At 41.8% G+C, this 26,696-nt stretch overlaps 1 pseudogene; it reads right to left on the bottom strand.

Annotated features, from left to right (window-relative positions):
• Window positions 1-237: 237 nt before the first annotated feature.
• On the bottom strand, window positions 238-26,696 carry LOC111950514 (zinc finger SWIM domain-containing protein 7-like; annotated as a pseudogene).

Genomic DNA, 26,696 nt, shown 5'->3' with positions numbered 1-26,696 from the left:
ACATCTGTTGACAGATTTTCAGAAAGCAGAGAACCACACCAGATGTCCAGAAGAACAGCACAATGACCTAAAAGCCATAAATATAATCTTTACACATGCAGATAGACTGGAGGAGACCATGCAGCAGCAGTAGGCTTTGGCTTTTAAACATCTTTCCCCAGGATGTGCTTTAGCAGCTTGGTCTTAGATGGTGCTGCAAGGGTTTGAGTCTGTTTCAGTGACCTGTTGGGCTGTGATCTACGTGTCTGTTTTGGGATTGATATAGCTTTCCTGCTGGGACAGTCCCATGGCATGACTGAGGTAAGCCACCAGGATATGCTTACACTGACACAGGAGGAGGAATGTTAGAAATTTTAGCTAGCTTATTAAATCTAATGCATTGGAGCCATGAGAGTGTGCAGCTTTTCTTTTCTGTGTGTGTGTGTGTGTCACACAGACAGAATTCAACTTCAGGCAAGTTTTCAGATACGCTTATCATCATCATGATTAATATTGGTATGACTCATTTGTTTTTAACTTACTGTTATTACATTTATTTAAAAAAATTAATAACCACAACGTCAGTATTTGTCATACCAATGTAATAAGGTAGGAAGAATGTATTATATTCCCCAAAAACATTTGGCAAAAATAAGTTCCATCATCTCAGGGATACTTTTCAGAGTAACAGTTCAGTACACAGTGGTCTCTCTCCTGCTGGTCTGCGGTCCTGGAGCCGGGAGCCTGGGCTTTCATGGTCTGTAGACTGTCCAGGCAGTACGCTCCATGTGAAACCCCCAGTGGCCCACTAGGGTGACCTAGTTCTGTTTGATAGACGTAGACCAATGATGCGGATGATGACGCGGTCTACAGTGAGACTGTGGCCCTACCCCTGGTCTGGCCCTGATTTGCCCTAACTGACACATGACGGGGTCGCAATGACGATGACAAGGTCTGCCGTGCCCTTAAAACAACACAGACAGCTTTGGCTCTATGTGGGAGAGAGGGGGAGTAGTGTGGTCAACCTCACTGTGAAGTATGGATATATAGTATTCTGTTTTCAGGGAAATATTCAGAGGCAGCTGAGKGTTGATGGGATTTGGGGTCTTTTYGGTTTTGGGCTCCTGGGTGTCATATGGGATGGACAGGTTTAAATGAGATGTAAAAGGACCACTAGTGCCAGTGTCTTGCCAGTGTCTCTTTTATCTCATGGACATATAAGAATATAAGACTATGGTTGACCCTTTAGTCTCTTGCTGCTTTCTGTTTCTCAGGTTGATTTTAGCTCTGCCTCTCTAGGGACTGGAGTTGTCCTTATTCAAGGTGTAGCTAGTAGCCCACATTGTTTTGTAGCAAATAGAAACCCTAAATCAAAGATGAAACCTGACCAAAATATCCCCTGTCTGCTCAGTGCTACTGTTATACAGATTAACATGTGAGCACTTTCTGGGAGGGAGTAACCCTGAAAGGTTGAATTCYGTATCTTGTCTTGCTCAGGATCTATGCATTACCCAAGACATAGAGCATGATCCGACGAGGTGGTGTGTGTGTGTGTTTGTGTTTGTTTGTGTGTGTGAGTGTGCATGCGTGCATAGGTTTTGTGTGATGTCTTTGCAGTTTATGGCTGTATGTTCTATTAATATATGAATACGTTATTATTGCTCTGTGCTCACCAGCAGGCTCTCGTTCTTCCTGAGCACGGTGTAAGTGAAGGCAGGGGCAGGGGCAGTAGTGACAGGAGGTGTAGCAGGTGCACCACTGAGAGCATCTTGACTGGCTGCATCAGCGCTTGGTATGGCAACTGCTTGTCATCCAATCGCAYGGCCCAGTACATCACTGGGGCTGAGCTCCCTGACATCCAGGACCTCTATACCAGGCGGTGTCAGAGGAAGGCCCTAAAAATGGTCAAAGACACCAGCCACCTAAGTCATAGACTGTTCTATCTGCTACCGCATGGCAAGCGGTGCTGATGCACCAAGTCTGGAACCAACAGGACCCTGAACAGCTTCTACCCCTAAACCATAACACTGCTAAATAGTTAACCAAATAGCTACCCAGATGATCTGAATTGACCCCCCCCCCCTTTGCACTAACTCTTTTGACCCATCTGCTTATTATTTATCCTGTTGCCTAGTCACTTCACCCCTTCCCATACGTACATACAGTATCTATCTCAATTACCTCGTACTCCTGCACATCGACTCGGTACTGGTACCCCGTGAATCTAGCCAAGTTATCGTTACTCATTGTGTATTTATTCCTCGTTTTATTATGTTTCTATTATTTTTCGATGTTTCTCGCTGCATTGTTGGGAAGGGCCAGTAAGTAAACATTTCACTGTTAGTCTACACCTGTTGTTTACAAAGCATATGACAAATACCATTTGATTTGATTTAAAGTGTACAGCAGCCCTGACCCGACCATCACCTTCAACAAAACAATTTTTWAAATTAAAAAAATKTAACCTTTATTTAACTAGGCAAGTCAGTTAAGAACAAATTCTTATTTACAATGATGGCCTACACCGGCCAAACCCGGACGACGCTGGGCCAATTGTGAGCCGCTCTATGGGACTCCCAATCACGGCCGGTTGTGATACAGACTGGATTCGAACCAGGGTGTCCGTATTGACGCCTCAAGCACTGAGATGGAGTRCCTTAGACCGCTACAGACACTGTAACAAAAACAACAAGTAGGAGTCAAAGACAAAGGCAGAGCTGGACAAAAACACAGGTGTCCTGGACCGTGGATTTATGCAAACAAGGAAATAAACAACCATGGAAAGATTCTCTGAATCATCACAGTGTTGTAGAAGAGAGAGAATGTCTTGTGTCTCTAGCAAGTACTTGATCGAACAAAGTTTTCCAAAAATGATGTGAATTCTGTTCGTACTTATACTGCCTTTGTCTGCCATTGATAACAGCTTGAGTCAATTCCACACATGTTCACAACAGCTGAGGAAGGAGCTCTGAAAACGGTCGATCAGTAGAACAGGGTGAGGAATGAGGTGAAACAAGCTCCCACTGACCTCATCTCATCCTTATCTCACAAATCCCTGAGCTCCTCCAAAGAGCCCTAACACATCCTGCTAACTTCCTTACAGGCCGACCCCAAGTGGTGAGGGTAGGCAACATCACCCCCGCAGCGCTGACCCTCGAACCCGAGGGCCCCACAGGGGTGTGTGCTTGGTTCCCTCCTGTACTTCCTCTTCACCCACGACCGCGTGGTCATGCAWGACTCCAACACCATCATCAAGTTTGACGACACAACGGTGGTAGGCCTGATCACCGGCGGCAATGAGACAGCCTACAGGAAGGAGGTCAGTAACCTGGCATTGTGGGGCCGGAACAACCACCTCTCCCTTCACGTAAGTAAGACCAAGGAGCTGATCGTGGACTACAGGAAACGGGGGGGGGGGGGCAATCACACCCCCAGACACATCGACGGGGCTGTAGTGGAGCAGGTCGAGAGCTTCAAGTTCCTCGGTGTCAAATCACTAAAAACTTAAAATGGTCCACGCTCACAGTTGTAAAGAAGTCGCGACAGTGCCTCTTCCCCCTCAGGAGGTTGAAAAGGTTTGGCATGGGCCCTCAAATCCTCAAAATGTTCTACAGCTGTACCATTAAGAGCATCTTGACTGGCTTCATCACTGCTTGGTATGGCAAAAGCACTGCCTCGAGCACTACCTTGATCGCTACAGAGGGTGGTCAGGACAGCCCAGCACATCACTGGATCTGAGCTCCCTGCCATCCTGGACCTCTATATTAGGCGGTGTGAAAGGAAGGACCGGAAAATAGTTAAAGACTCCAACCACCCAAGCCATGGAATGTTCTCTCTGTTCTCTCTTCYGCACAGCAAGCGGTACCAGTGCATCAAGTCTGACACCAACAGGCTCCTGAACAGCTTCGATCCCCATGCCATAAGACTGCTAAATAGCTAACTAAATAGCAAACAAAATGGCTACACGGACAATCTGTGTTGACTTTTGTATTTTATTCTTATTTTTGCACTGTCTCCATTCACACTCATAGGGCCCTACACACTATGCACACTGACACTCCAATCAACACTACAAACACTCAATCCATTATTTGCTCACCACACACATACATTTATACTGACTCTACACACACCCACTCACAAACAATCATCATACACCGCTGCTGCTACTCTGTTTTATCATATATCCTGATGCCTAGTCACTTTACCCCTACACATTTCTACTCTAATCGATCCAGTATCCCTGCACATTGTAAATATGGTATTGTAACTGACCTTGTATATAGTATGCTTACTTACTTTATCGTGTTCTTCTTATTTCTTATTTGTATATATTGTGTGTTTTTGTTCTACCTTGTTATTTGTATTATTACATTGATATAGATTACTGCATTGTTGGGGTTACTGTACTTGTCCATGTGTCATTAAACCTTGGGGCTTGTTCAGGATGATGTTACGTTACAGAACATTCAGATAGGAATAAATGTATGGTGTAGAACAGWTATGATTGTCCGTCAGATAGAATATGGAATTGTGTCAGGTCTGTTCATTCTATTTTTACTGAAACATCCACAATGTTTTACATCACTAAATACACCCCTGGTGTCTGGAAGAGGGAGCATGTTAAACATCTATTGGATTTAAAAGTGGTAGACAATAATCTCATAAACCTAGCCAGGTTTCTCCAAATATTGCATATACTCCAAAAAATACTGTAGCTGTAAAGTATACCTAAACTCGCATGCCAGACAACAACTCCTGGCCATACCAGACACTTAGTCCATACTCAGCGGTGGAAAAAGTACCCAATGTCATACTTGAGTAAAAGTATAGATACCTTAATAGAAAGTTACTCAAGTAAAAGTAAAAGTTACCAAGTAAAATAYTACTTGAGTAAAAGTCTAAAACTATTTGGTTCTAAATATACGTAAGTATCAAAAGTAGAAGTTAAAATATAAATCATGTCAAAGTCCTTATATTAAGCAAAGCAGACGGCACCATTTTCTTGTTTTTAATTGTATGGATAGCCTGGTGCACACTCCAACACTCAGACATMATTTACAAATGATGCATTTATGTTTAGTGAGTCCGCCAGATCAGAGGCAATAGAGATGACCAMGTATTCTCTTGATATGTGTGTGAATCGGACCATTTTCCTGCCCTGCTAAGCATTCAAAATGTAACGAGTACTTGTGGGTGTCAAGGAAAATGTAAGGAGAAAAAGTACATTATTTTCTTTAGGAATGTAGTGAAGTAAAAGTTGAAGAAATAGAAATAGCATAGTAAAGAACAGATAGCCCAAAGTACAAAGTATTTCTACTTAAGTACTTTATGCCACTGTCCATACTTTGTGATGGACTCAGCTCCAGCCCCATTCTGAAGATGACGCATGAGGGCATTAATTCAGAAGATTACACAGCCTCGTCTTGCCAAAACTATAGTTTGTTAACAAGAAATTTGTGGAGTGGTTGAAAAACGGGTTTTAATGACTCCAACCTAAGTGTATGTAAACTTCCGACTTCAACTGTATTTTGTTGTGCTACAGTATTGTTACATTTAGAATTTGTTTTCATGTTCGACGGTGTTGCTACATACAGTACCAGTCAAAAGTTTGGACACCCCGACTCATTCGAGGGTTTTTCTTTATTTTTACTATTATCGACATTGATAGTGAAGACATCAAAACTATGAAATAACACATATGGAATAATGTAGTAACCAAAAAAGTGTTAAACAAATCAAAATATATTTTATATTTGAGATTCTTCAAAGTAGCCACCCTTTGCCTTGATGACTGCTTTGCAAACTCTTGGCATTCTCTCAACCAGCTTCATGAGGTGGTCACCTGGAATGCATTTCAATTAACATGTGTGCCTTGTTAAAAGACCAAGTCCATATTATGCAAGAACAGCTCAAATATACAAAGAGAAACAACAGTCCATCGTTTCTTTAACCTCTCTAGGCTAGGGGGCGGTATTTTCACGTCCGGATGAAAAGTGTGCCCAAAGTAAACTGCCTGCTACTCAGGCCCAGAAGCTAGGATATGCATATTAGTAGTATATTTGGATAGAAAACACTCTGAAGGTTCTAAAACTGTTGGAATGATGTCTGTGAATATAACATAACTTATTTGGCAGGCAAAACCCCGAGGACAAACCATCCAGGATTTTTTGTTGTTGTTGAGGTCACTCTCTTTTCAATGGGGTTTCTATGTGGATCTATATTTCTAAGGCACTTGCTTGCAGTTCCTATCGCTTCCACTAGATGTCAACAGTCTTTAGAAATTGGTTGATGTTTTTCCTTTGAGAAATGAAGAAGTAAGGCTGTTCAGAACGAGGGTCGAGTCTAGTGTACTGTTGTGGTTTATGGCGCACGACCTGTCTTAAATTTGATCGATTATTTACGTAAAAAAATACCTAAAGTTGTATTAGGAAAGTTGTTTGAAATGTTTGAACAAAGATTACAGGTAACTTATTAGATATTTTGTAGTCATTTTGCGCGAGTTGGAACCGGTGTTTTTCTGGATCAAACGCGCCAAATAAATGGACATTTTGGAGATATAACGATGGAATTAATCGAACAAAAGGACAATTTGTGATGTTTATGGGACATATTGGAGTGCCAACAGAAGAAGCTCTTCAAAGGTAGGGCATGAATTATATCGTTATTTCTGAGTTTTGTGTCATGCCTGGCGGGATGAAATATGATTGTCTGTGTTTGTTTGATAGGGTGCTGTCCTCAGATAATCGCATGGTTTGCTTTCGCCGTAAAGCCTTTTTGAAATCTGACACCGTGGCTGGATTAACAAGAAGTTAAGCTTTATTTTGACATATTGCATGTGTATTTTCAAGAATGTTATATATTTACCAGTCTGTAGTTTGAATTTGGCGCCCTGCACTTTGACTGGATGTTGGTCAGGTGGGACGGTAGCGTCCCATCTAGCCTAGAGAGGTTTTAAGACATGAAGGTCATGGGGGGCTACTTTGAAGAATCTCAAATATAAAATAGATTTTGAGTTGTTTAACAYTGTTTTGGTTACTACATGATTCAATATGTGTTATTTCATAGTTTAGATGTCTTCACTATTATTATTAAATATAAAAATAAAGAAAAACCCTGGAATGAGAGGGTCTGTCCAAACTTGTGACTGGTACTGTATAATTTGAGCTGTGAGCACCACGAGCAAATTCACTGTGTCACGCCCTGACCGTAGAGATCCTTTTTATGTCTCTATTTTGGTTGGTCAGGGCGTGAGTTTGGGTGGGCATTCTATGTCTGGTGTTCTATGTTGTTTATTTCTTTGTGTTTGGCCATGTGTGGTTCTCAATCAGAGGCAGCTGTCTATCGTTRTCTCTGATTGAGAACCATATTTAGRTAGCCTGTTTTCCCACTTTGAGTTGTGGGTGATTATTTTCTGTTTAGTGTTTGTCGTCACCTTTCAGAACTGTTCGTTTGTTGTGTTGTTGTTTTGTTAGTGTTCATATTTATTAAAGAAACGTATTTATGAATACTTACCACGCTGCACCTTGGTCCTCTTCTCCTTCTCCCGACGACAATCGTTACACACTGTATCATTTCACATTGCCTGCTCTAACAATTAGGGGTTCAATGAGGGTTCTTCTAAGATCCCCAAAGTCCCTTGAAGAACCTTAGGCTTCTTGGCACTGAAAAATGCCCCTTAAAGRTTCTTCCAAGAACCCCATAGGAGGTGGGGTTCATTGAGGAACCTATTTAGTTCTTGGGGGTTCTTGCAGGAACCTAACAGCCCAAACAAATGTTTTGATTTGAATTTAGCACTTAACTGAAAAATGTAAAAATCTCAATTTAAGGTAAGGTTTCTCCATTTATGATCTAAATTAAAATTGTCTTTATGATGATACCRTTGATGAGATCTGACTCTAAACATTAAATATTGTTAATTATCAGGTATCCTATTGAAATATTGAGTGCCATAGTCTAATTTCTACACCAGAAGTTCATTGTTAACTGTAGGAGGAATGTATATGGTGGAGACAATTAAGCTTGGAAGCTTGGTACTGAGTAAAGGAAAGGCAATCACATGTTGGCAGGCACTGATAAGGGTGGAGAGATGTGGTTTGAAGAATGGGGGGCCGAGGTTAGGTCAGGTCACATTAAAGGAGAAGGAACAGTTTATTATGCGCATCACTAAATTTCCTGCCTAGCAATAAAGATGTAATGTTTAGAGAGAAGGAGGACGTCACCCAAATTGTGGTATATATACTACCACTGGTGGAACCATGTCTTTGTCTAATGCAGCTGTATGACCCAATGGGTCAATAAACTTGGTTTAAGTTTTACTAATCGTCCGTGAGTTTTACTCAAATGGCTGTTGTTTGACACTTTCTCCCCTTTTAAAATTATTTCTAAATCAGAAAATTGAAACAGTTCAATGGATATCAATAAAAAAAAGAGGTAAGAATATGTAAGAATACGTTAAAGGCTATTGCTGCATTGGGCGCAGATGACTAAACTGATCCCTTATTTGTGTGTGTCTGTGTCTGCTTGTATACTGATGAGAAGTCACACAAAGGTATGTACAATTGGTATTGGGTTGCCGCATAATGTTATGCAGATCACATGTATCATCTACAGTTAATTTGTATTAATGGTTTATCTAAAACCTTATAGGACTCCATCACAGCAGCCATCTTCTTCCTCCCATAACTCTTCAATGAAGATCCCAAAGGACTCTCTGTAACCGATGTGAAATGGCTAGCTAGTTAGCGAGGTGCGCGCAAATAGCGTTTCAATCGGTGACGTAACTCGCTCTGAGACCTTGAAGTAGTTGCTCCCCTTGCTCTGCAAGGGCCGCAGCTTTTGTGGAGCGATGGGTAACGATGCTTCGTGGGTGTCAGTTGTTGATGTGTGCAGAGGGTCCCTGGTTCGAGCCCAGGTAAGGGCGGGGAGAAGGACGGAAGCTATACTGTTACATCTCTACATTATGAACAAGGTATGTGTATGAAAATCATGGTCAAAAGTGAAAACATTTTGCATTCACATTTACCACAAAAACCAAGGTGCTAATCCTCTGTATAATTATAATTTTTTGCATTTATAGACTTCACCCTCCCTACACCGCTGATGAATATAATAGGAAACCTGTTCGATCACCATGCACTTCAAAATTATTCTGGCTATGGATAGCCTGCAAAGGACATTCAACACATCAACATCAACAGGCTAGAGGATATAGCCAATGGAGTTGGGGCTCTGCTGGATGTTTACCTCACATTTGTTTTATTCTGCTTTTATGTTTTAACTAAAACCATAATAAACACTGACAACTAAGTGTTATAGTTATGCTGATTATTATTAATAATAATAATAATAATGGGGGTTGAACTTTTTACCCCAAAAGGTTATTTGAGGAACCATTAATGGGTGTTATTTGAAGAACTTATAGGGGTTGCCCCAGTTTCAATTTGAAGAACCCATAAAGGATCCTCCAGGAACCTTTTCTTTTTAGAGTGTAATAACCATAATGAGCACGGGCATGTCTGATTAGGCTTCGCTGTAGTGCAGATTCTGACTTAGTAGCCTTCCATCAGCCGCTGTGTCGATATAACAGAGGTAAAAAAAGAGTCAATTATTGTGAGTTACTGGATACATTATTTGTGGCCTTGCTCATGCATACAGTATGGTGTGCGTCTTCATGCTACAGCTGGGTCTCATTTAGCGATTATCCCATGCCCATGCCCTAACAGTCACCACAAATCTTTGTCATTTTCACTTGAAGCAAACACTTCCCACGAACAAGTCACTTGCAGCTGAAACAGATGTTGTTCCGAGTGCGTCTGCCAACCTTGCAGCTTTTCTTCCCCGGGAGCTGTGTGCAATTTTGCTGCTGCCTTGGCCTTCATATGTCTCTCACGTAGCCCGTGTGACAGACTCTCTCCTGCTCATGGTGTTGTTCATGCACTGCTTGAACAAAACATGTGGGTTAATAGCAGCCAAGTCAAGAATGTTGTAGAACACAAGTTCCTCTCACCTGGGTACAGCCATGCCAGCTGATCCAAAACATCAGACACTCGCTCACTTGCTACTCGATATGAATCCTTTCACAGATATGGAAAGTCGTTCAGCATAAATCAGAATAACAATCATCAGAGATGTCATGATACATTTGTTCCTGCCATCTGAGTCGTTTTTATTCAGATTTTGTATTCTTGGTCTTGCCATTGTAAATGACTCATGCTCTCACTGTGTAGCCTTCTCCCAGGGCAGGCTTAATGCAGGGGGTTAACATGGCTGAATCCCCCGGCCCAGGTCCGTGCGGGGCCCAAGAGGAAGCAAAAAATGAAATACTAATAATTTTTACCCCCAGAAATTATAGAGGAAATATATACTGTATATATTATACATGTAGTATATAGGGCCTCATTTTTTTTTACTGCAACCGCCAACCCCAGGAAGACTCAGGAGCCCGCTCTCAATGAGTGTAGACAGCCTGCTGCTGCCTGCTGCCGCTCTACTAATCATCAGATGGGGGAGGAGAGGAGGTAGTGGGCCCACATGGGTAACTGGGGGGACCTGCCTTGATTGTAACTGATTAACTGATTAATAAAAATATATATATAAACTGCATAATAAATACATGTGACTGGTCAATTGTGTGAGTCAGGGGCTGGGCCCCAGCCTGTAGGGGGCGCATGTCTTTTTTTTGTTATTATAATAATGTTTTATCCAAACACAGGAGCCCGCTCTCAATGTTAAAAATACACCAGAGAGCATAATTTAGCCACAGTGGATCAATAATGTAGAAAAAAATAACTGTGGATTAAGTTTTATAACAAGCGCATACAGGTATCTGCCTAAATAAAGGGTGTTGGGCCATAATGAGCTACCAGAACAGCTTCAATGCGCCATGGCATAGATTCTATAAGTGTACCTAAACCATGCCAGGAAAATGCACCCCACACCATAACATTTACTTTGTAACCCTTATTAACTCAAGTGTTTCCTTTATTTTGGCAATTAACGCAGTTTGGGCAGCATGCACTCCAAATATGTCACACCCTGATCTGTTTCACCTGTCTTTGTGATTGTCTCCACCCCCCTCCAGGTGTCGCCCATCTTCCCCATTATCCCCTGTGTATTTATACCTGTGTTCTTTGTTTGTCTAGTGCCAGTTTGTCTTGTTTGTCAAGTTAACCAGCAGTTTTGTTCTCAGCGCCTGCTTTTCCCAGTCTCTATTTTTCCTCGCCCTCCTGGTTTTGACCCTTGTCCTGACTCTGAGCCTGCCTGCTTACCTGTACCTTTGCCCCACCTCTGGGATTATTGACCTCTGCCTGCTTTGACTTGTCTATTGCCTAACCCCTGTTGGATTATTAAACCATTGATAATTCAACGTTGTCTGCATCTGGGTCTTACCTTCATACCTGATAAATATGTAGGTTGTTGCATTGTGGCCATGGACATATAATCCATAGAAGGGTTTTGTAACCTCTTACCCTGGCTATTTGACTGTGAAACTCATGGGTACACAAGCAATGGTTGTCAGTCCTGGCTTTAATGGGAACTGCCATCTATGGATTATATTTCCATGGTTGGTTGCGGATGTCGGTCTGCCTTTTGCAGATTTCAAAATACAATYGCGGGAAAAACATACAGTTTGAAAGCAAATGGCTACTGCTGAATAGAGGAGACTAATCTGTCTGTAGAACCAATATTATTTTTGGACAGACCTACTCATTCAAGGGTTGTTCTTTATTTTTACTATTTTCTACATTGTAGAATAATAGTGAAGACATTAAAACTATGAAATAACACATATGGAATCATGTAGTAAAAAAGTGTAAAACTAAAAAAAGTGTAAAACAAATCTAAATATATTTGAGATTCTTCAAAGTAGCCACCCTTTGCCTTAATGACAGCTTTGCACTTGTTTGGTTACTACATGATTCCGTATGTGTTATTTCATAGTTTTGATGTCTTCACTATTATTCTACAATGTAKAAAATAGTAAAAATAAAGAACAACCCTTGAATGAGTAGGTCTGTCCAAACTTTTGACTGGTACTGTATATACTGTATATGTATTTCCTGTTAATATTGTACAATCTGTGTGTCGCTTCAATGGCCTGGGCTACTGTTGGTTTGAATTCAAGACCAGATTGATCTCAGTTTGTCAGTCAGAGTAGCCACTCATTTCGGTCATTTGTGTGCTATTAAAAAAGATTCAGCATCATACGGCCATGTAAATGCATCATACGGCCATGTAAATGCATCATACGGCCATGTAAATGCATCATACGGCCATATTTCTGTATTTCAAAAGTTACATATGTTAAACTTGATTGCTGACATGCAAAACATGTGGGTCTATATCAACAATGGACTAATGAAACAAATACCAAAATAGTTTTTGGGTGGAGTTTTCCTTTAATCTGGCCCTGACTACTCCAAGTAGGTGTAGTGTAGACTATTCTATATCAGTCCACCGACTGATTCGGTGGACTGATATAGACTACACCGTTTTGAGATTATAATTAGAATAGATGAATACAATAAAATGTCCCGCCCTGTTCTTCATTCACAATTGGTGATTACATAATTCTGCATCATTTCACTTCCCCCTCACTCATCAATTTACCCATTTTCCCACATCATACTATACTTCATTTATTTCATCTGTTATGTGTGAAATTCGTTTTGGTATAGTTTAGGTTCAGTTTCGAGGCAGTTATCGGGGTGATTATCAACTGGGCATGGCACATTCAACTATCAAAGAAGGAGCGGAGCAGGCCGGTGAAAACCATTACATGCCCTCCTAAAACTGGTTATAACTCCAGTTCTGTTTGTGATATTAACATTCTAACAATGACAGTGTGTTATATAGACTTATTTAGGAAAAGTCAAGGATGAGGGGGACATGATTTTAAAAATGGCGGTGTAATTAAACATTGAAATTAATTTTGAGTCATTATGATGTCTTTCCAGTGTTAATGTACACAATCACAAAGAAATCCATTCATATTTAATTTACAGTTGAAGTCGGAAGTTTACATACACTTAGGTTGGAGTCATGAAAACTCGCTTTTTCAACCACTCCACACATTTCTTGTTAACAAACTATAGTTTTGGCAAGTCGGTTAGGACATCTACTTTGTGCATGACACAAGTAATTTGTCCAATAATTGTTTACAGACAGATTAGTTCACTTAGAATTCATTGTATCACAATTCCAGTGGGTCAGAAGTTTCCATACACACTCCTGTGCGTTTAAACAGCTTGGAAAATTCCAGAAAATAATGTCATGGCTTTAGAAGCTTCTGATAGGCTAATTTAAATCATTTAAGTCAATTGGAGGTGTACCTGTGGATGTATTTCAAGGCCTACCATCAAACTCAGTGCCTCTTTGCTTGACATCATGGGAAAATCAAAAGAAATCAGCCAAGACCTCAGAAAAAAATTGCAGACCTCTGGTTCATCCTTGGGAGCAATTTCCAAACGCCTGAAGGTACCACGTTCATCTGTACAAACAATAATACACAAGTATAAACACCATGGGGCCACCTACCTGTCATACCGCTCAGGAAGGAGACACGTTCTGTCTCCTAGAGATGAACGTACTTTGGTGTGAAAAGTGCAACTCAATCCCAGAACAACAGCAAAGGACCTTGTGAAGATGCTGGAGAAACAGGTACAAAAGTATCTATATCCACAGTAAAACGAGTCCTATATCGACATAACCTGATAGGCCGTTCAGCAAGGAAGAAGCCACTGCTCCAAAACCGCCATAAAAAAGCCAGACTACAGTTTGCAACTGCACATGGGGACAAAGATTGTACTTTTTGGAGAAATGTCCTCTGCTCTGATGAAACAAAAATAGAACTGTTTGTCCATAATGACCATCGTTATGTTTGGAGTAAAAAGGATGAGGCTTACGAGCCGAAGAACACCATCCCAACCGTGAAGCACGCGGGTGGCAGCATCATGTTGTGGGGGTGCTTTGCTGCAGGAGGGACTGATGCACTACACAAAATAGATGGCATCATGAGGAAAGAAAAATATGTGGATATATTGAAGCAACATCTCAAGACATCAGTCAGGAAGTTAAAGCTTGGTCGCAAATAGGTCTTCCAAATGGACAATGACCCCAAGCATACTTCCAAAGTTGTGKCAAAATGGCTTAAGGACAACAAAGTCAAGGCATTGGAGTGGCCATCACAAAGCCCTGACCTCACTCCCATAGAAAATGTGTGGACAGAACTAAAAAAGCGTGTGCGAGCAAGGAGGCCTACAAACCTGACTCAGTTGCACCAGCTCTGTCAGGAGGAATAGGCCAAATTCACCCAATTTATTGTGGGAAGCTTGTGGAAGGCTACCCGAAAAGTTTGACCCAAGTTAAACAATTTAAAGGCAATGCTACCAAATACTAATTGAGTGTATGTAAACTTCTGACCCTCTGGGAATGTGATGAAAGAAATAAAAGCTGAAATAAATCATTCTCTCTACTATTATTCTGACATTTCACATTCTTAAAATAAAGTGGTGATCCTAACTGACTTAAAACAGGGATTTTTTACAAGGATTAAATGTCAGGAATTGTGAAAAACTGAGTTTAAATGTATTTGGCTAAGGTGTATGTAAACTTCTGACTTCAACTGTAAGTAGGTCATGAAAAACATGATACGAGGCCATTAATTTCAAAATAACAGAATAGCATGTTTTGAGTTGCATTTATCTGTGCTTAGTAGCCAAGGCTATCGCTGCACCACACCAATGAAATCAGCTTGCTCGTTTAGCAGACATCACAGGCCCTGCCCTGCCCTGCCTCAGTCAACACACATATATTTTACAGTAAGAATATAATGGAATATCCCAAATGGCTATTGCGGATTGTCACCATTAGCCTACTCACATGAGGAATGCATTGAGTTACGGTTATTCTTCGGAAAAAGTCATATTTTGAAACAGAGACCATATGTGCAATTTGTACAGTTGTTTGGCAAAATAGGTTTATTATGTYTGGCTTGCAGGGACCTCTGTAGGATGATATGGAAGAAGTGCTATTTGGTAAGCTCCTTGCTTCTTTGGCAATGCACGCTACGCAGGTCATCAGTTTCTTCATTCTCTATTTAAGTGATAATGCATGGGTGTATATTGGCACGGGTGTTGTTAGGCCCGAGACAAATTCGAGGGCCGGCAAACCGTGCCAATATATCCTCCAAACACTGGCTTTGAGGGTAGTATCACTTTTAAACAACAGGTTACCAACATATTCAAATAATGTTTGATATATTTTCATAAAAAAAGTTATTCTGCTGAATTTATTCATACTATTTTATCCTTCCACGAGATATAGACCTTGCTACCCAAGCCGGCTGGTGGTTCAGTTGCCAGAGACGTGACCCAGTCGTTAAGCATTTTTGTTCTGTATCTACCCAGTTGTTCGTTCTAAATGTTCCATTGCCATACTAGCTGGCAACGTTCTTACCCATTGCTTGCTAGCTAGCCAACTACGGCTAACTTACAGTCACGTCAAACGGTGCAGCCAGAATAACAGCAAGGTAGCTTACCTGTTTTCTATTGACATTTCTTTGTCCATAAAAATGATGCCAGCTGATTCATAATTTCAACTGGCTGAGAAAAGCTGTCCACCTGTCTGTCTCGTCCCGACTCCCGACACGTTCATTACTATGGGACAGCTGGAGATCGAATTTCAATATTGAAACAATGTTACAAATGTCGGAGAAACAGACACCAAGGTTAATACAAATCTACGCTGTTGAAAATCAAATGCTAGTTTAAAATAAATGGAAGATAATGTATAGATGCTTTTCATAGTAGAGATACATTTTATAAATTGCCTGCCTGGGCTGATGAGACAGTGGATTGCGCAGTGAGATGGAACAGAGTAAATAGGCATTAACCAATCAGCATCCAGGATTAGATCGACCCATCGCATAATTGACAATTGATAATATTGTCAGCCATTAGACTATTGTCAATTTAATCTTGTCTTTAGGCCACATCTTTTATTATATGTGTGAAATTAGTTTCAATATAGTTTAGGTGTAGTTTGGACAGGCAAACTGAGCAGACTGTTGTCTTACAGTCAGAAAATACACTATAATTATTTTAGTATTTACATTTACATTCAATCAATACATTCTCTGACTGATTCTATTTGCATTTGGTGTCCTGAGGTTTCTTATGACCTATTTTAACATAATAAACTCAGCGAAAAAAGAAACTTCCTTTCACTGTCAACTGCGTTAATTTTCAGAAAACTTAACCTGTGTAAATATTTGCATGAACATAACAAGATTCAACAACTGAGACATAAACTGAACAAGTTCCACAGACATGTGACTAACAGAAATGGAATAATGTGTCCCTGAACAAAGGGGGGGTCAAAATCAAAAGTAACAGTCAGTATCTGGTGTGGCCACCAGCTGCATTAAGTACTGCAGTGCATCTCCTCCTCATGGACTGCACGATATTTGCCAGTTCTTGCTGTGAGATGTTACCCCACTCTTCCACCAAGGCACCTGCAAGTTCCCGTACATTTCTGGGGGGAACGGCCCTAGCCCTCACCCTCCGATCCAACAGGTCCCAGACGTACTCAATGGGATTGAGATCCGGGCTCTTCGCTGGCCATAGCAGAACACTGATTCCTGATTCCTGTCTTGCAGGAAATCACACACAGAACGAGCAGCATGGCTGGTGGCATCGTCATGCTGGAGGGTCATGTCAGGATGAGCCTGCAGGAAGGGTACCACATGAGGGAGGAGGATGTCTTCCCTGTAATGCACAGCGTTGAGATTGCCTGCAATGACAACAAGCTCAGTCCGATGATGCTGTGACACACCGCCCCAGACCATGGCGAACCCTCCAAATCAATCCCGCTCCAGAGTACAGGCCTCGGTGTAACGCTCATTCCTTCGACGATAAACACAAATCTGACCATCACCGCTGGTGAGACAAAACCTCGACTCGTCAGTGAAGAACACTTTTTGCCAGTCCTGTCCAGCGATGGTGGGTTTGTGCCCATAGGCGACATTGTTGCCTGTGATGTCTGGTGAGGACCTGCCTTACAACAGGCCTACAAGCCCTCAGTCCAGCCTCTCTCAGCCTATTGCAGACAGTCTGAGCACTGATGGAGCGATTGTGCGTTCCTGGTGTAACCTGGGCAGTTGTTGTTGCCATCCTGTACCTGTCCCGCAGGTGTGATGTTCGGATGTACCGATCCTGTGCAGGTGCAGCTGTCCGTCCTGTCTCCCTGTAGCCATGTCTTAGGTGTCTCACACTACGGACATTGCAATTTATTGCCCTGGCCACATCTGCAGTCCTCATGTCTCCTTGCAGCATGCCTAACGCACGTTCACACAGATGAGCAGGGACCCTGGGCATCTTTCTTTTGGGGGTTTTCAGAGTCAGTAGAAATCCTCTTTACTGTCCTAAGTTTTCATAACTGAGACCTTAATTGCCTACCGTCTGTAAGCTTTTAGTGTCTTAACAACCATTCCACAGGTGCATGTTCATTAATTGTTTATGGTTCATTGAACAAGCATGGGAAACAGTGTTGAAACCCTTTACAATGAAGATCTGTGAAGTTATTTGAATTTTTACAAATTATCTTTGAATGACAGGATCCTGAAAAGGGGACTTTTCTTTTTTTTCTGAGTTAAAATGTATTCATTTAGCAATATTTATACAATTTAAATAGAAATGGTCAGAATGACCATCATGGCCTTTATAGTTATGGCAGGATTTCTCAAGCTCGGTCCTCGGGACCCCAAGAGGTGCACGTTTTGGTTTTAGCCCTAGAATTATACAGCTGATTGAAATAATCWACTAATCATCAAACGTTGATCATTTGAATCAGCTGTGTAGTGTTAGTGCAAAACCCAAAAAGTGCACCCCTTGGGGTCCCGAGGACCGAGTTTGGGAAACGCTGAGTTATGGAATTCCGGTGCTCTGAGTGTTAAAACACTTCTTCAATATCATTTATTGTAGCAAAACCTAAGAAATGGTTGTRTTATGGTCATAAATATGGATTCCCCTTGTTAAGAAACAGTGTAGTCTTGGCTTAGTTACAGTAGACATGTCAATCTCACTCACCAAAACAGGGCTGGTGTTGCTACACATATCAGGTCTAATCCTTACAAAGAGAAGGCAACTGCAGAGAGCTAAACATATATGTTTAATTGTTCCTAATATTCAAAATATTAGCCAGTACCCAATGCTGTGGCCAAATGGTCTCCTAAAGTTATGGATGAGCCAATGTGGAAACAAAGAGTAGCAACCTATGAGCAGGGATAGGCCAGCTTATTCATTAGTTTCACAGCAGACATAAAAATAAATCAAAGACCAGAGCAACAAGTCCCCGAGTGGCTCCTCTACCTATCCCAGAGCTACAAAGTAGCATTAGGCTAAGCTCCTCAGACTGAGTAAGGTAGGTGTTTTTGCAAGCTTCTTCTCAGAAGTGACGTCCAAGTGGCTGTGTCATGGTTCCAGACACTAAATCCAGGGTCTGAAGTTTCTGACCTCATAAAAGCATTGAGCTGCTGGACAGAGTCAGACGTGTGGGTTGGTGAGATGACAGTGGCCAGACACCTACATGATGCTGCTGACAGATTTATGTATCTGACCTTGTAGGTGGGTCTTAAATATTTGGGATTTAAGACCCACCTACTGTCACACCCTGATCTGTTTCACCAGTCTTTGTGATTTTCTCCACCCCCCTCCAGGTGTTGCCCATCTTCCCCATTTTTTAATTTTTTWAATGTTTATTTCACCTTTATTTAACCAGGTTGGCTAGTTGAGAACAAGTTCTCATTTACAACTGCGACCTGGCCAAGATAAAGCAAAGCAGTGCTACACAAACAACAACACAGAGTTACATGGAATAAACAAGAGTACAGTCAATAACACAATAGAAAAAAAGAAAGTCTATATACAGTGTGTGCACATGGCGTGAGGAGGTAAGGCAATAAATAGGCCATAGTAGCAAGTAATTATAATTTAGCAAATTAACACTGGAGTGATAGATGTGCAGATGATGATGTGCAAGTAGAAATACTGGTGTGCAAAAGAGCAGAAAAGTAAATAAAAACAATATGGGGATGATAGATTGGATGGGCTATTTACAGATGGGCTATGTACAGCTGCAGCAATTGGTTAGCTGCTCAGATAGCTGATGTTTAAAGTTAGTGAGGGAAATATAAGTCTCCAGCTTCAGCGGTTTTTGCAATTTGTTCCAGTCATTGGCAGCAGAGAACTGAAAGGAAAGGGGGTGTTGGCTCTGGGGATGACCAGTGAGATATACCTGCTGGAGCGCGTGCTATGTGTGGGTGTTGTTATCGTGACCAGTGAGCTGAGATTAAGGCGGAGCTTTACCTAGCAAAGGCTTATAGATGACCTGGAGCCAGTGGGTCTGGCGACGAATATTGGGCTTTGGTGACAAAACAGATGGCACCGTGATAGACTGCATCCAGTTTGCTGAGTAGAGTGTTGGAGGCTATTTTGTAAATGACATCGCCGAAGTTGAGGATCGGTAGGATAGTCAGTTCTACTAGGGTATGTTTGGCGGCATGAGTGAAGGAGGCTTTGTTGCGAAATAGAAAGCCGATTATAGATTTAATTTTAGATTGGATATGTTTAATATGAGTCTGGAAGGAGAGTTTACAGTCTAGCCAGACACCTAGGTATTTGTAGATGTCCACATATTCTATGTCCGAACCGTCCAGAGTAGTGATGCTAGTCGGGCTGTGGGTGCGGGCAGCGAACGGTTGAAAAGCATGCATTTAATTTTACTAGCGTTTAAGAGCAGTTGGAGGCCACGAAAATAGTGTTGTATGGCATTGAAGATCGTTTAGAGGTTTGTTAACACAGTGTCYAAAGAAGGGCCAGATGTATACAGAATGGTGTCGTCTGCGTAGAGGTGGATCAGCGAATCACCCGCAGCAAGAGCGACATCGTTGATATATACAGAGAAAAGAGTCGGCCCGAGAATTGAACCCTGTGGTACCCCCATAAAGAATGCCAGAGGTACGGACAACAGGCCCTCCGATTTGACACACTGAACTCTGTCTGAGAAGTAGTTGGTGAACCAGGCGAGGCAGTCATTTGAGAAACCAAGGCTGTTGAGTCTGCCGATAAGAATACGGTGATTGACAAAGTCGAAAGCCTTTGCCAGGTCGATGAAGACGGCTGCACAGTACAATCTTTTATCGATGGTGGTTATGATATCGTTTAGTACCTTGAGCGTGGCTGAGGTGCACCCGTGACCAGCTCAGAAGCCGGATTGCACAGCGGAGAAGGTACGGTGGGATTCGAAAATGGTCAGTGATCTGTTTATTAACTTGGCTTTCGAAGACTTTAGAAAGGCAGGCCAGGATGGATATAGATCTATAACAGTTTGGGTCTAGAGTGTCACCCCCTTTGAAGAGGGGGGTGACTGTGGCAGCTTTCCAATCTTTAGGGTTCCCATTATCCCCTGTGTATTTATACCTTTCATTTCTGTTTGTCTGTTGCCAGTTCGTCTTGTTTGTTTGCGTCAACCAGCAGTTTGTGTCTCAGCTCCTGCATTTTCCCAGTCTCTCTTTTCTTGTCCTCCCGGTTTTGACCCTTGCCTGTCCTGACTCTGAGTCCGCCTGCCTGACCACTCTGCCTGTCCCTGAGCCTGCCTGCTTGACCACTCTGCCTGTCCCTGAGCCTGCATGCCGATCGGTACCTCTGCTCCCCTCTGGATTACCGACCTCTGCCTATCCTGAGCCTGCCGGCCGTCCTGTACCTTTGCTCTTACTCTGGATTATCGACCCATGCCTGCCTTGACTTGTCTTTGCCTGCCCCTGTTGCTACAATAAACATTGTTACTTCAACAGTCTGCATCTGGGTCTTACCTTGATACCTGATACCTACAAGGTCGGATACTTAATGATACAGTATGTCAACAAAACATTTTTTTGTTGCAGAAATTACAGCATAAAAAAAGTTGCTTTCCAAGAATTATACCCTTTGAAAAGCTGCTTCAAAAGAGCATGTTGCTATTCCGCCAAAAACTTTTCCCTGGTTCTCTGTGCCCTGTCACAACCAATGGGTCACAACTGTCAACCAGTGCACAACCTCATATTCTCAYGGAAAAGGTCACCTAAAGTTATGGATGAGCCAATGTGGCAAACAAACAGTAGCAAGCTATGAGCAGGGGAAAGGCCAGCTTATTCATTAGTTTCACAGCAGGCACAATAATAAAACAAAGACCAGAGCAACAAGTCCCAGAGCGGCTCCTCTCCCTAGCCCAGAGCTACAAAGTACATAGGAAAAGGGGGTTCAAGTATTAGGCTAAGCTCCTCTGACTGAGTTAGGTGCTATTGCAAGCTTCTCCTCAGAAGTGACGGCCAAGTAACTGTGTCATGGTTCCAGACACTAAAGTTTCTGACCTCATAAAAGCATTGAGCTGCTGGACAGAGTCAGACGTGTGGGTTGGTGAGATGACAGTGGCCAGACACCTACATGATGCTGACAGATTTACCCTAAATAATGCTCCTGGAATCTTTCTGGGAAATGTTTTCGTAAAAGATAGGGCAGAGTACCCCTGCTAACATCTGTCCACCCAACAGCCTACATAAGGTCCCCTAGCCTATTTTTCAATGATTTGGACAGAAATACTCACACTTGTCTCACAAATGTATTCTTGAGTTAATGTCTTCCATAAGTGGTGCTAAATAATGTGCAATCAATCAAACAGATTCATTCATCATGTGTCCTCGGGTACTGGGGTGAGGAGCATATTGTGTCCTTCACAAGCAGAAAGGTGATATTTGTAGTCATGATACAGAACAACCAGGTAATTATCTGGAACTCCATGGGTTACATCCTGGTTATGAGCGTGGAACACAGAGAGTAGGGCAGGTTTTTAACAATGATTTACAATTATAGATAAAACTATAGACCACTACTACAAGATATCTTGGCAAGCATAACTAACTACAATCTGTGTAACTGAACACTGGGAAATGAGAAGGGATAGCAGAAGAGAAGAAGAGGAGAAGGGAAAGCARGAGTCGCATTTATCAACCTCTTGTTTATGTAAAACAAACTCATGAGGCAACATGGCTACTATCAGTTAGTATCCCACACTAGAACTATAGGAGCCTCTAGCCAGGGCTGACGATATCACGACAGGATATGACCCAGATGCAGACACGGGAGGCAGATAGTACAGTTCTCAGATTTATTAGAAACACGGGGCAGGTCGAGGTTCGTGATCAGGTCAGAGTCAGGCAGGTACAGGACGGCAGACAGGCTCGGGGTCAGGGCAGGCAGAATGGTCAGAACCGGGAAAAACTAGGAAACACAACTAGAGCAACAGGAAGGCGGTAAGACCTGACATGACAATATGAACTGACAACAGACAAACAGAGAATACAGGTATAAATACACAGGTTAATGGGAAGATGGGCAACACCTGGAGGGGGGTGGAGACAAGCACAAAGACAGGTGAAACAGATCAGGGTGTGACAAACAAGGTAATACAGACACTGGGCTGTAGGCTTCTGTCTGACTAGGGATTCTGCAGCAAGGCATTTTAAAGAGAGAACATAAAACACGCACTCTTTTTTTAAATAAAACAATATGCACTGTCAATAGCCCTGGTTTTCATTTGGAGGGTTGCCAAATGGATGAAAAATAGGAAGCAGGTACTGTGGCAATCCTCCACCACCATGAACAACACCATAACATTCAACGTTGTGCCACTTGGACAGTTGTCCCAGGTTGCATTGTTGTATTGCCCATTATAATGTAATTGACATGTTGATTAAAATCCCCTGGAGACCAAAGTTCAATTAAATTCAGAGAAGGACAAAGTATTTCCTCCTGGCTAAGAATTCAGGGGAGGAGAGAAACAAAAGGTCTTCCAATACTGAATCAGAGGAAACCTTGAATCTCAACTGCCCAAATATGGTGTACCCTCCCCCTCAGACCACAAAACAAGACACCCTAACCTAAATGAAGATCAGGTTATCCCAAACACAAACACCCACACATTTACGCACTTCCTCCCTCGGGATGTGTCCCAATAGTTCTGAATGACCTCCTTTTCTCCATGGACAGAAAGGTCCAGTGGAGGGGTAGATTGAAAACAATAGTTAGGTGACATTTGCTCTCAAATCACATCCTCCCTAAAGATTAGTGGTCAAAAAGTAAAAGACAGGAGGAGAAAAAGTTATCTAAGAGAAATGACATAGCTAGCATTTCATGATTTTGGGGGTTTATGTTTTTAAAGAACAACAAAGCCACGGTAATGAGTTACTCCAAATATATTGGAAGAGAGCACAGCTCACTGATGCTGTACAGAATCTTTCCAGATCCTTGATATCCTTTGTCTTCACTTATGGACTGCCCTCTTCAATTCAAACCACAGGTTTTCAATGGGGTTCCACCAGTAGAAGCAAAATAGCCCCTTAACATCTGACCATAGATCCGCCTACAATGGCACTTGGATTGAACCGGTGCTTATGGTCATATGACACAAAAATAGAGGTCTTTGGCCAAGCACACCAGCGGTGTAGCGCAGATGGAGTATATCAAGGATCTGGAAAGATTCTGTATGGAGGAATGTTCAGAGATCCCTCCCAATGTGTTCTCCAACTCATAAAACATTTTAGAATGTGTCTTAAGTCATGAAAAAGTAATGAAAATAGGGGATTTTCAATAGGGGATTTTCATTTATACAGTCTTTTGGCTTATCTTTATCAAGGAATCAAATAATTTTGGACATGACTATATGTTGTAAATTGTGTGATTGGAAGACTTATCTTCTTGTTTCTTTTTAGGCTTTCCAACACTTTATCTGCATGGTAGGATTTGTGCTTTCTTTTCACTCACATATGTTTTAATCAGATMATTAAAAATATTTACATTTCTTTTGAAATGTAGAACTGAATTTGTGCCCGGAACCACATCATATTATAGCTTAATCATTTCAAATAAACATCACATCAATTGACCACAGAGGTCACCAAAACCTCGAGGGAAAGGGGATAAAACAATTTATCCTAAAGAAACAGAAACCACTGTCTGTATTTAGCCTCATTGTGTTTTTTTCTGTCCCATTATATAAAAGCAGTCGAAGGCATTTACAGGAAACTTAAGTCACAATGAACACAACTGAACTACACTGACTGGACTGGGCAGGCCCTGCTATCAGCCAAGACAACATGACCTACAGGGAGTCTGGGACTGGTACTGTAGGGAACGGTTATGGATTAGGTTGTTTTCCATGAGAATAAACACAGCAATATATGTTAAGAACTTTTTTGAAAGAGCACAGTTTGAAAGATATGGCAAATAGAACCGGATGGACATCATAAATATATGGGAGAGGTTGAGGGTAAAGGAAGGACAAGAATTAAAAACAAACTAAATAAATCTATTGTAAAATAGACTGTGTCCATAAAATGTATATAGTACAGTGTATATATTACAGTATGTATAAGCTGGAAATACAGGCCTAAGCGTTGTTGTTCACTAGTTTGCTCCAACTGGGGGAGGGGTGGAAGGGTTGGAGGGTAATAAAGGAAATATATATATATAAAAAAAGATATGTGTATGTATGTATGTATGCAACTGTATCGGTATAAAATAATATAATTTCCCCTTTTTCTGCATACAATATAGCTGTGTTTGTATTATTTATTTTATACAGTCTTTTATGTTAGTCTTTATCAAGGGTGCTAATCATTTTGGAGCTGACTGTAAGTCCACGGTAACCGTCGGGATATCTCGGTATACCGGTCACCAGTATTAAACCCTAGTACAAAGTGGGTAGCAGATGTTCACCTGATATGCTGTCCGTCCACTGGAGGATGAGACACAGGTGACAGAGCGCTGGTCCACCAGGTCCAGGGCCTGCAGGGCACAGGAGCCAAACACAAACCTTATCCTGGGAGAGAGACAGGGACAGGGGACAGGCAAGGAGAGGGGCCCATATTAAGGCTAGCTCTTTTAATGGAGAAAATACTAAACCAGGCAAATTACCCTTCAGGATTAACAAAACACAGGACAGGATGTGACCCAGCCACAGCTATGGCCACAGCACCCACTACATCAGGAAATGCCTCACCAACCAGCCAACCAATAAGGGAGGGTATGTCTGTTTAGGTGACAGTGACGGCATCTCCATCTCACTGTGGCCACAAAAGGCCATTCACTCGCCCACCAGTTTCCCCAATAAAACACACTCACTCAGTTTCAGTAACGTGAGACAGTTTCTAGAAGGATCACCCTTACAAAAAGCTATGACTATTGTGTTGTGGTGTATTTTGATTGTCGTGGAGTGTTCTAAACTATTTTTAGTGACCTTAAATGTGACGTGTGTAGAATTGGCAAAAAATATGTCTGGAATGGTAAATGTGATTATTGGTAAACAAGGTGTGTCCATGATGAGAAAGGGTCTGGTGCAACACCATGAGAAGAATCCCAGGTTAAATAGAGGTGAAAGGTACAGTAACACTCAATGAGCAGATCATCAGCAACTGCAATGAAAACACACAAAAACAGTGATGGAGTTAGAATCATTTCTCTATCTGGTTTTAAATAAGCTATAGGCCTAAAATAGGATCTTWTTTTTTWTTTTTTAAATGTAACCTTTATTTAACTAAGCAAGTCAGGTAAAAACAAATTCTTATTTACAATGATGGCCTACCCCAGGCCAATTGTGCGCCGCCCTAAGGGACACCCAATCACGGCCGGATGTAATGCAGCCTGGATCCGAACCAGGTACTGCAGTGACCCCTCTTGCACTGAGATGCAGTGCCTTAGACCACTGCGCCACTCGGGTGCCCTCATTACTAGATAATTCCTCAGACAGTATAATGAAAAGTGAATTCGCAATTTGCTTTTATATCCTTAATTATCATGAAGACAGTAAGAGAGGAGTAGGCTGACAGCTTCTGGAGAAAGTAAGGGCTTGACCTCAATGAAGAGGAGTGTAGCTACTGACATCATGAAGGGCATAGAATAGCCTAGGMCTACTATCTCTCCCTAGCCCACATCATGCAATGCCTTTTGCAGTCCTCCTTCTGGTGCAATAGCACATCTATCTTTAAATCTCAGGAAGCCTGCTATAGGGTATACTATATTCACAGGAAAGATTCAGGTTATAAATCAGCACTTGGTCATCTTTTCTTGAAATATGTTTTCAAGGATGTTCAACATTTGGTTTGGACTGGAGGAGTTCATTTTGATCTCTTTGATCCAGAGGCCATTATTCAAAGTCTGGTCTATGATACAAACATAGTCTACTGGTGATGACTGAACCAGGCTGAGTGATAATCTGAGGGGGCGAGAGAGGAAATCTCAGTGGTGTATAGTAAAGAGAGAAATTACAAAAAAACGGTTAGAATTAAATTCATGTCCAAAATGTTGAAGGGAGAATATGGCTGGCTGATACAATTAATGGAACAGTCTTCAGTCCAATGAGAGTTGTCTTCAGACAAACATCTGTGTTGTCTCAACAGATGTGATAAAAACAGGAAACTCAGACAAAATGGTCAGTCATAACAAAGCCATAAAAACAGTGCCATCTGCTGGCTAGCACACCCGACTAGAGATGTGTTTGCATGACATTCACAGATGAGATAACTAGTGTTTTTTTTCAAGCTATAATTCACTTAGAGTTTTCTCTTCTGTCTTCTGTATGTCTTTGAAGATTTGTTCGGCCACCGCAGGTAAAAATAAAGGCAT

This window comes from Salvelinus sp. IW2-2015, linkage group LG23 (assembly GCF_002910315.2).
Source record: "Salvelinus sp. IW2-2015 linkage group LG23, ASM291031v2, whole genome shotgun sequence".
Lineage (NCBI taxonomy): Eukaryota > Metazoa > Chordata > Actinopteri > Salmoniformes > Salmonidae > Salvelinus > Salvelinus sp. IW2-2015.
The sequence above is the reverse complement of the archived record's forward strand: the minus strand, read 5'-3'. Positions and strand labels throughout refer to the sequence as shown.